Source organism: Pleurodeles waltl, chromosome 5 (genome assembly GCF_031143425.1).
Source record: "Pleurodeles waltl isolate 20211129_DDA chromosome 5, aPleWal1.hap1.20221129, whole genome shotgun sequence".
Classification (NCBI taxonomy): Eukaryota; Metazoa; Chordata; class Amphibia; order Caudata; family Salamandridae; genus Pleurodeles; species Pleurodeles waltl.
In genome coordinates this window covers 1,509,416,797-1,509,426,619 of record NC_090444.1, presented here as the reverse complement: position 1 = coordinate 1,509,426,619, position 9,823 = coordinate 1,509,416,797, and the positions used below count along the sequence as shown (strand labels likewise).

General features: G+C 41.3%; 1 long non-coding RNA gene across 1 annotated transcript in view; it reads left to right on the top strand.

The window, feature by feature from the left end:
* Positions 1-409: 409 nt before the first annotated feature.
* LOC138297403 (uncharacterized) overlaps positions 410-9,823 on the top strand; it is a 34,076-nt gene continuing 24,662 nt past the window's right edge. The window contains exon 1 of the long non-coding RNA XR_011204079.1: positions 410-943. This is a non-coding gene — a long non-coding RNA (uncharacterized lncRNA). The remainder of the gene's footprint in view (positions 944-9,823) is intronic.

Genomic DNA, 9,823 nt, shown 5'->3' with positions numbered 1-9,823 from the left:
CTGAGTGCTTAAGGGCGGAGGGTCCTTCCTTGTCCCCAGATCAACATGACTGTGCTGCTCCCTTTGGCCCTGTGTGATAGGTCTGAAAACCTCAGTGCTCAAGGTTCTGACGAAGTTTCCCTAAAAGTGCCCCAGGGGCCGCTTCTTTTATTATGCGTGATCTACCAAAATACAGTCTTTAAATGCCCCAGGGTTCTTAATGCGCATTGTCCAAAATATATAATTGGCCAAGGGAGGGGTTGGCCTTTGATTCCCTCAATGAACAGTACAATGCTATTGATAAATTGGCCCTGGGCCGCTCCCCCTGTGTTATTCAGTCTGGCTCGTGCTCCGACCAGCCGGGTTGCTATGGCCATCGACCTCACCCAAAAAATGCTTACATTGTAAACATATATTTGGCCGTGGAAGGGACGGGGAACGATTCCTTCAAGTGTCGATTGGGCGCTCGGCAAATGCCAAAAATCTTGCCCACTGCTGTTTTTCTTTGCCCAGGGCCGCTCCCCCTACTGATCACTTATTCATTTGTCCTTCGCCCGCAGACTCACCAGTTTAAAGAGATGACACCCCTGCTGCAGTGCTTTTCGCAGTCCTCAATGATTCTGGCTGCGCTTCCCTTTTAAGAACACCTGGTGGGATGGGATCGGTGTTCTGAGGACTTCTACTTGCTTAGAGCTGCGTCTCTGCAGCGCTGTTGCTCACTCTAAAGGCGCTTCGACTGCCAGACCACCGGTGGTTTCCTCTCCACACAGGGTTGCGTCACAGCTAGGCAGCCGCTCGCCTGCAAAGTTGTGCCATCCCAATGCAGTCCACCCACAGGCTTGACCCAGCTGGCAAAGTCGCATCGCCCAATACCAGACGGTCCTCTGTGGCAGATCCAAATATGGAATGAATTGGGCACAGAAACTCCTCCATCCCTGGACACCTCTTCGCTTGTGATGCACGGGTATGGTCTTAAGTTGTTCTGCGGTCTTCCCAGCTGAAATAGAGGCTGAGCGCCGCATGCTTTTGACTTTGTTCAGTCCCTGTTGGTCAAAGATGTGCATGCACTGTAAGAATGTCAGATGTGTTGTTCTACTTTGTATATTTCTTTTTGCTATAACACTACTCATCCCAATGCAGGGTGTCAGAACGTTTGACATCACATGTACATATTATACAGTGACAATGAATCATATGTGTGTGAATCAATGTATAACATGTTACATAACACAGTGAGGTTCACAAGGTGCAGGGGTCAGTCGTTTATATCTCACTGTGACATATAATTTATGAACTGCAAGTAACAAAAAGATCTTTGTGCTAAAGGCAGTTACCCACTTAACCATTTACATAAAATAAAACTCTGTTATTTGCGTGTTACAGAATGTGCGTTGCAGGAGACATATTAACCCTCTGTTACTTTGATTTGAAACTGGGACTAGTCAAGACATGGATTTCTCCAGCAAATACGTTAACCTCCAGAGTTATCTTACCTATATTATTCTGAGATTTAGTTGGCACACACAGATCTCTGCAGCAAGTACCTTAACACCATGATATATTTTAAAATGCTAACTTTGCTACCATTTAAGCAGATCAGATTTACTCCTTCTTGCCAATTTCATTTTGGCAAAATTTTAAAAATTAAATGTAAAAGTTGAGGTCCAGAATATGCGTTGAGGTTGTGTCACTTTTTTTGACACACCTCTGACGCAAAGTCTAATTTGTTAACTATTGGAATGTGGTCATAATAGGCCTGCTAAACATATATTGAGATCTGAAGATCTGTTGCATCTGCTTGTGAGGCGAGTTCAAGAGAGGTCATGGGTTGTAATATTACTTCCTGTGATTCCACTTGCAATGTCACTTGCCATGCCCGTAAGCATTCTACCTCCTGTATACTTTTAGTATACTTCTTATGGCTTAAAATGATTTCATTTGTTGGTTGCAGTGTCCTTTAAAAATTCTTGCTCGCTAGTGGTCAGTTCTACATTTTATTCCCTCCTTTTTCTGTTTCAGAGCAATGTCCAACTAATGTATTATTACACAATGGTTTCTTTATCTGTTGCTGTGACGGACTACTTTGGCAATTCTTTGTTATTGCCTTTTCACTGTGGGTGTTTTAGGCTGGTAGATGCCTGCGTTTTATTGCAGCATTCCGATCCTACCTCCTCCTCCCATGTCCCGACATTTGTTTTGGCCACACACTTCTGCCCTCATGCTCTGGCTCTTGAGAGGAATACACAAGCTTCCCTGAAAATATCCCTTCACGTTTGAACAAGTCAGACAAATAAAGGCATATGAAGACAGGCACGGAGCTCCCGGCTTCCTGCACCACTTTCCCTTTCATTTATGTTTCTGGCATGTGTCCTGCTTGTGCTCATGCTTAAAATGCTCAGATACCTTCAGATTGCGACCGTCTATATAAAACAAATGGCCGGCACCCCTCTGTTTACACTCACCAGTCACCCCTTCCCCATTGCACATTACTCTTGCCCTTTCTCCTCTCTATTTGTCTTTCTTCCCACACCAGGATAGCTTCCATCTGTCAATTTACGCAGGGCTCTATTTGCCACTGTTTGAGTGTATAAGGCAGGGAAAAAATCACAGACTCCCCTCCCATCTCTCTGTTGAGAGCAGCACTTATATTGCTTTTGTCACGATAGATGCTTATGAAGATAATAACGGAGGTCTGATGTGCCTACACAGCATGTAAGAGAGCTGCCCCTGGCAACTGAGTATGGGCCTGCAACCCAGCGTACAAAGGGGATGGAGTTGTATGCCTAGGTAAGAGTCTGTGTCATAAATGTGGGCATATTGCATGGTGCAACTACGTCCGAACCATACTGTGTGCAGACAGGCTTTAGAGCTGGCATGGGCGCTTCCACTAACCTGGCAACCCTGGCTTTGCTGGGAAATAAAGCCAGGCTTAAGAAAAAAAGGCTACTTGCCTGCTTCATTGATTTAAAGGCAGCTTTTGATTGTGTACCAAGAAACCGCCTATGGGAGAAACTGAAAAGTTGGGGCTTACCATGCAGCTTTCTCGGCGCAATGATGGACTTGTACACAGGTACTTGGGCGCAAGTAAAAATCAGAGAGGGCAGCCACCTCACCAACAGAACATCAACAGCAAAAGGACTTAAACAATGTTGTGTATTGGGCCCCACACTGTTTAACTTATATCTTGCAGATTTAGCCGAGGCTCTAGCTCCTGTAAATAGCCACCCGCCAGTCTTGGCCAAGAAAGGAATTGCATGGCTACAGTACGCAGACGACATTGTTTTACTCAGCCAAACACCTGTTGGGCTACAGCATAGCATCAACGCATTTTACACATAGATAACAATGCAAGGCCTAGAATTGAATTTGAGTAAAACTAAGGTTGTCCACCTAGTCGACAGGAAGTTTAAATCTGCTTCATGGTTTATAAACGGATCCCGGGTGGAGGTTGCACCCACATATTAATACTTGGGATTCACTATGGACCGTCTCTTGACTTTTAAACCGCAGCTTTCTGTCGCTCAAGCAAAAGCCCTCTCACTGACCTACGGTTTTAAAGTATTAAAACAAAAACTGAGCTGTCCTTCATACACTCACCTGCTTGCTACCATGGCAGCGCGACTAATGCCCACCATCACCTATGGCGCCGAAATCATGCTGGGGAAGGAAGCAGTTTTTCTCAATCAAGTCCAGACGAAGGCCTACAAAACAGTTTTTCGGATACCACGATCAGCATCTCCAGCTCAGGTCCGTTTGGAATTGGGTCTGAAAAACTATGAATATCAGAATAGATGTGCCTTCATTAAACTATGCTGGAGGATGTGTGCAGCTGAGTCTGGTACTTTAAACAACCTATGTTGGATGGAAATTGTGGAGCAACAGCGTCATAATGACAAAAGCACCTGGGGTCATCACTTAAACAACTGCATTAATGTACTAGGGCTGCTAGAAGCCTGGGACCGGAACCCGGACAAAAAGGAGTTCTTTCGGAAGGCAAATGCAGTCACTAAGAAGAAATATTTCATTTCTGACAAACAGAAATTGGCAAGCAGACAGCATGCCTGGACCATAATAACATCATACAAAACTTTACGGGCACAGGAATATCTAGCAGCAACCTTCAACCAGTCACTGAAACATCGGTTCATGCTTTTTCGCTTTGGGCTGATGGAAACGAAGCATATGGTCCCTTCATGGGAACAGCAGGACCTGACACACTCCTGTCGACTGTGTGGGTACAGAAAAGAGTCATTAGAACACATTTTTTGTGCGTGCCCGGCTTTGCTAAGCCGCAGGACATTATATTTGAAAAACATTTTTAAGACACTGAACTTACGCTCATGCAGACCGGCTATCATTAGCTGGCTTAGCGGACTTTCGATCCTGTTTTCTTGCCGAGGGTCTACATTCATGGTACAGGCCCAGAAAGAATTAGTGAACAAAGTCGAAGCCGAGTGTTCAAGGGCCATAACGTAGGATTCTCACTCGGCTTCACTAATTTACTATTATTGTGTTCGCAAGGGATCAAGAAAATCCTAAAGTTAAGTTCAAGATCAAGGTTGGAATTAGTGGAGAACATTTTAGATAGCACAACTCTTTAATCATGATATGTTTTAGTCTAAATAAGCTTTTATGTTTTTTATAAATATTGAATAGGCAAAGTATTTATATTATGCATTTTTGGAATTGTGATGGTTTTAATTAACCGTATCAATAAACTTACTTACTTACTGTGTGCAACATTAGTCCAAAAAGTTGCTTTTACAGGTTATCAAACATTTTTGAAGAAACATACTTTAGCTATGCTACTTCTATGGATATTATTCTATTTCATGTTTGTGTTTTTTTTTTTTATCCTTGTCTGATCACAGAAGACACGTGGCACTGCTGGATGTACTTAGGTGCTGTGCACTAACTACATAAACAGAAACTTTACAGCTAGGCTAATTCCCGTCTGAACTGAGTTTACAGTCCAGAAGAAAGTTGTTTTTTGTCACAAACGGCCTGCCGACTCAGCTTTAGCCATCCCAGCTGCGGTGGTGTGGGCCATAGAGGTGGTGATATTTCGGTCTCCCACCCCCATACATTCCCTCCTCCCTCTAGCTTTGCTACTGGTGAGGGCCACCCATGTGTGTATTTTGCTGTTGGGAACATTTACCTACAAATATTGGCATGCCTTTAAAAAAAACACATGCTGCTTACGAGAACGATAATCTTCACACCTACGCAAATTCTCTCTTTGATTCAGCATATCTATCTGTTTTCTAAAGAAAGCTTCAAAGGATTTACCTGTGATGATGTGTGTGGATTAAAATGGTTCAGCAGTTGGCTTCAAAGGCAACTGTGTATGTAAAAGCCTTTAGGCCATGTTTAGCCTGTCTGCACTTTGTAATAGGCTTTCACTGTATATTTTTGTAAAAAAAAGAGATGCAACAAGTAGTCTGAAGTCCCACAAGAAGGTTGACTACTTTGTACGTTGGTTAAGAAAGGCGAGAGCTATGCTATGTAAAAGAGGACATTATCCTAATTGTTAAGATGGTTATTGCTGTTAAGGTTAGCATATGTGTGTGTTTTTTCCATGTAAATATGGTGCTATTTTTTTAATGTATGTGAATCTTTGCACAGAGACTCAGTTTTTTTCTTAAATTTCGTAGTTTTTTGTGGTAAATCGCCACTTACATTTTTTTGGAGCGGGGGCTTATTGGAAAATATAATTTACTGTAGGATAGTGAAATAATTATACTATTATTGTAGCTAACAGCAAAGGAACACTCACAAGAGTGGTTTTCCTTTAAACAAGCAAAGCTTCACCTAAAGACAGCTAATGCAGCATTAATGATGCGTGCTATGCACTCCAAAACAGCTGTCAGCATGCAGCGCTGCACTATTGACATATATTAATAATAAAGGGCAACTTTTAGAGTATTTTTTCGTCTTAAGCTACGGTGCCGAAAACAGACTTGATTATGTACTGTATGGTGGGAAGCTCTTGCCCGCCTCACACCTCCTCGTTTGAAAAACAAACACTACAAAACGCAAATAATTTTGCTAAAAACGGGTAAGCTACATTGGTTTTGTGCTTTATTTGACTGTGTGAATGTGTGGACTGGTGGCCGGTTAGTTTGGGTGGAGTGGTGGTGTGTGATTACTACATTGTGTAAGTTTCAAGAGTGCTTTTTCATTCGACTAATAAATTGCCTTTCTTAAAAAGCAAGACATGACACTAGAACAGAGTTTCAATAACTTGTACTGCACAACTATTCGCCAACCTACACTTACGACAAAAAAAAGCTTATTAATCACATAGGCGACACCTAATGCATTTACCAATGTTTTCTTAAAAGGAAGGTAAATGGAAGTGCTTTACTTATGTGCAGGGCCACTGTAATTATGCAGCAGGGTTTACCAATTTATGTGGCAAGAAAAGTCTAGTTATGCAATTGCAAAGCCAATAGCTCCACCTCAAGCAAATGCGAGACCTGTTGCATTGCAAATGCTTGTTTAAAATTCTATCCTACATGGATATCTTGAAAATCTCACAGAGACCAGGCTCTAATGTACCTATGTAGATCCCACTCTTCCGTTGTGAACCCCCCACAATCGAAGGGCATGCCGCAAAGATTTCCTCAACCCGAAGGGATTGTGCTTATCACCATCCTTTGGAGAACAGGGGAAAAAAGAGCAAAAATAGGTGTCTATCACTCTTCTCTATGAGGAGTGGGGCGCATCTAGAGCCAGAATGTTAAGAGTCAGACATCTCTGCCAGAGAAGGTCTTATCTGCATGGGTTATTTGGAGAAGCATTGACCCTCACCCGGATCTCTGAAGCAGCAGATATATACACCACAATTGGTGGTTTACAATTACTGGGTAATTATTATATACAATCAGCACACAAATTTTGGATATCAGAATAAGAAAAATTATTGTAATCTCAGCAGCCATAATATGGAATAATATGAATGTTAGAAAACCCATAGCATTTTATATCATACATCGTTAGTATCTGCAATAATTGGTTCAACCTCTACCTATGCCAATTGCTATGTTACTATCAGCCTCATAGTTACAGTATTGGCTGAACGATTAGTATTTTGCCTTGCTATCTTATACCAAGTCATGTATTGTACCTGCATGCCCTTAAAACGGCTCCAGGCCTGCAGTTGGATGTTTGCTCTCTGGCATTTTCCCAAGGCAGCCAATCTTTGTCTGCTACTTCCAAATAATTAGGTATCGTTATACCTTTTACTTTGATGATTCTCTATGGAAAGAGTACCAGAAGCTGTTGTGCAGTCTCTTGCACCTGCATCACTGCCTATAACAAGGACCTATCCAAAGTGTACGCAATTGTATCAGAACATGCTTCCTTCCACATTAGCCCTGTACCAGATGAACTTGTCATGTTGCCCACCATGTGTAGCTTTCTGGCCAGCAGGATGGACTTTTCCTCTTTGCTGCATTTCTGAAATTTATGTTACCACAAGTGATGTCAATCCTTTTATAAAATAAGATGGTGATCTTGCATACACTTTTATTAAATCTATTCAGAGCATTAGTTTCTTGGGCCCTAGGCCTTTCAAATGCCCAATCTTAAGAGTTGGTGTGTTAATGTTGTCATACAATTAGGCCTTACCTGTATGTAACATGTGCATGTCGTCAGAAAAAGCCCTATCTCACCTGTCACTGCTCTACACCGATTCTGAGAGCTGTGCTTTAGCAAGCAAGTTAAGTTCTGGTAACTAGTGTATGATAAGAGACAAGGGAAGGAAGGATATCCTTTTTCACAGCTTTTGTACAGCATCGAACTATAATCTTCCATGGCCACTTCGACACCAAACTACAAAATCATTGCATGAAAACAGGATACAAATTGCTTCTGGTTCCACAGAATAGTTGCACATGTTTTCATGTTTTCTCACCTCCTCATGCATGTTTGCGTCAGCGGGCCCCTGGATTAAAGTTCTTTTCCTGGTTTATTGGAAACGGCATAGAACAATGGGACACATCTTGTTGATTTGTATATCATTTCCCCTTTGTCAGAGAACAGTTCCGACAGCTGTTTCTACAAAATGACATTACATTTTACTTGGTAAGCAGTTGTGTTTGCTCTGAGGTTGTTTTTTGGGGAGAATATTTCAAGATACCTATTTGTCAGTAGGTGCCTGGTGTATAATAGAATATCATGATTTTGAAACAACTGGAGCGCATTAATTTTATAGAGCAGCAAATCATTTGTTGTAGTACTTTTATTAATCAGTTACTATGTAACTTTTTTATAATTCTGTTTTTCGTCTTATGTATTTTATATGTTTCGGTGAAGTGTATTGTTTTAATAGTAATTCATTTTGCACCTCTTTTATTAAAACCACTTTAAAATATTAATAAATTAAAATATAGCCTCCAAACGTTTTGATAATTCTTATTACCCTCCTCAAAAAGGTTGCTATAATTGAGGTTGTCCATACCAAAATCTACTTTCCTTTCCATTTACATTTGCAAAGCTAGTTCGCGCTAATTGCTACAAATAGCACCTGACTGAATCATAAGCACAGCCACTGTAATTATGAAGAAATGGAGAACCAAATGAGTATCAAGGTTGACTAATTTGTGCATCAAGGAAAGTCTGTGTGTGCATGAAATTGTGCCTCGCCATATTGCATTTAAGGCGATTAAAGACAGAATATGAACCTTTCTAGGGCATTATGATTAAGTCATTTTGACACTTCAACACATACTGACACAAAATGGATTATGATGCAATAGAGAAAATTACAGACGTTCAGCAGATCGTGTTCAAAATGTTATTCACCAACAATTAATAGATTTGCAGCACAGGAACACCATTTTAATAACACTTTCATGCTACCCTCCTCCAAGAGAAAACAGTGTGCAAACCACCTTATGTTGCATTTATCGAAACAATGAAAATGGTGCCTGCTTTATCATGTGCACTCCAACTATGTTTTTTTTAAACTTCTTTTTCATTTCCTGTTTATTTGCAATATATAGAGCACTTGGAAGGACCTAGTTTCCAGCCAGAAACATGCTAAAGAACAATATTGCGAATTACATATTTATTATGCACAGAACCCTGCATTACCAGTATAAAAACGTGTGTCTCATATTCGTAATACATTTGAGTGTGACTAGTCACATGTAAGAACACGATATAGCATCTAATCTGTAATAAATTATTATGATTGAGTTGTGACTTCATATTGCCTGCTGCTAGAGCCAGAAACCAATATGAAATGCATGTTATGGAGCATTATTACAGCTGCAGTTTAAACACTTTTCATTATTAGGATATGTTTTTCTAAAATGAACTGTAGGGGCGTGGCCGGACATTGATTGACGCGGTCATGAGTTGATGCGTCGGTGCTCCATCATCCCGATTATCAGCATCCACAGCACCCATTCGAAGATGCTCTAGATCAGAGGTCTTCAAACTAGGGGGTGGGCCCCCTTAGGGGGGCCTCAAGTGATCCCAGGGTGGGTGCCAGACTCTGGCCAAAAGAAGCATTATACAGAAAACATGCCTTTGTTATAAGCAGAAGCATGGTATTGCATTTAAAAAAGGTAACAGTACTTAACTGCAATGTTTAAATACGTCTAAACGTATTTAAACATTGCCATCTTTATAAAACAAATTGTGAAAAATTCTGAGGGGGGCCCAATGATTTGTATTTTTCAACAGGGGGGGGCGCGGCATTAAAAAGTTTGGAGACCACTGCCCTAGATGGAATCAAGCACCTCAAAAACCAGGAACTGACAGGTATTGACCCACATCCCACATGCCACGGGAGCTAGATTTGATGGCCAAATACTTTGACAGTTGCTGCTGG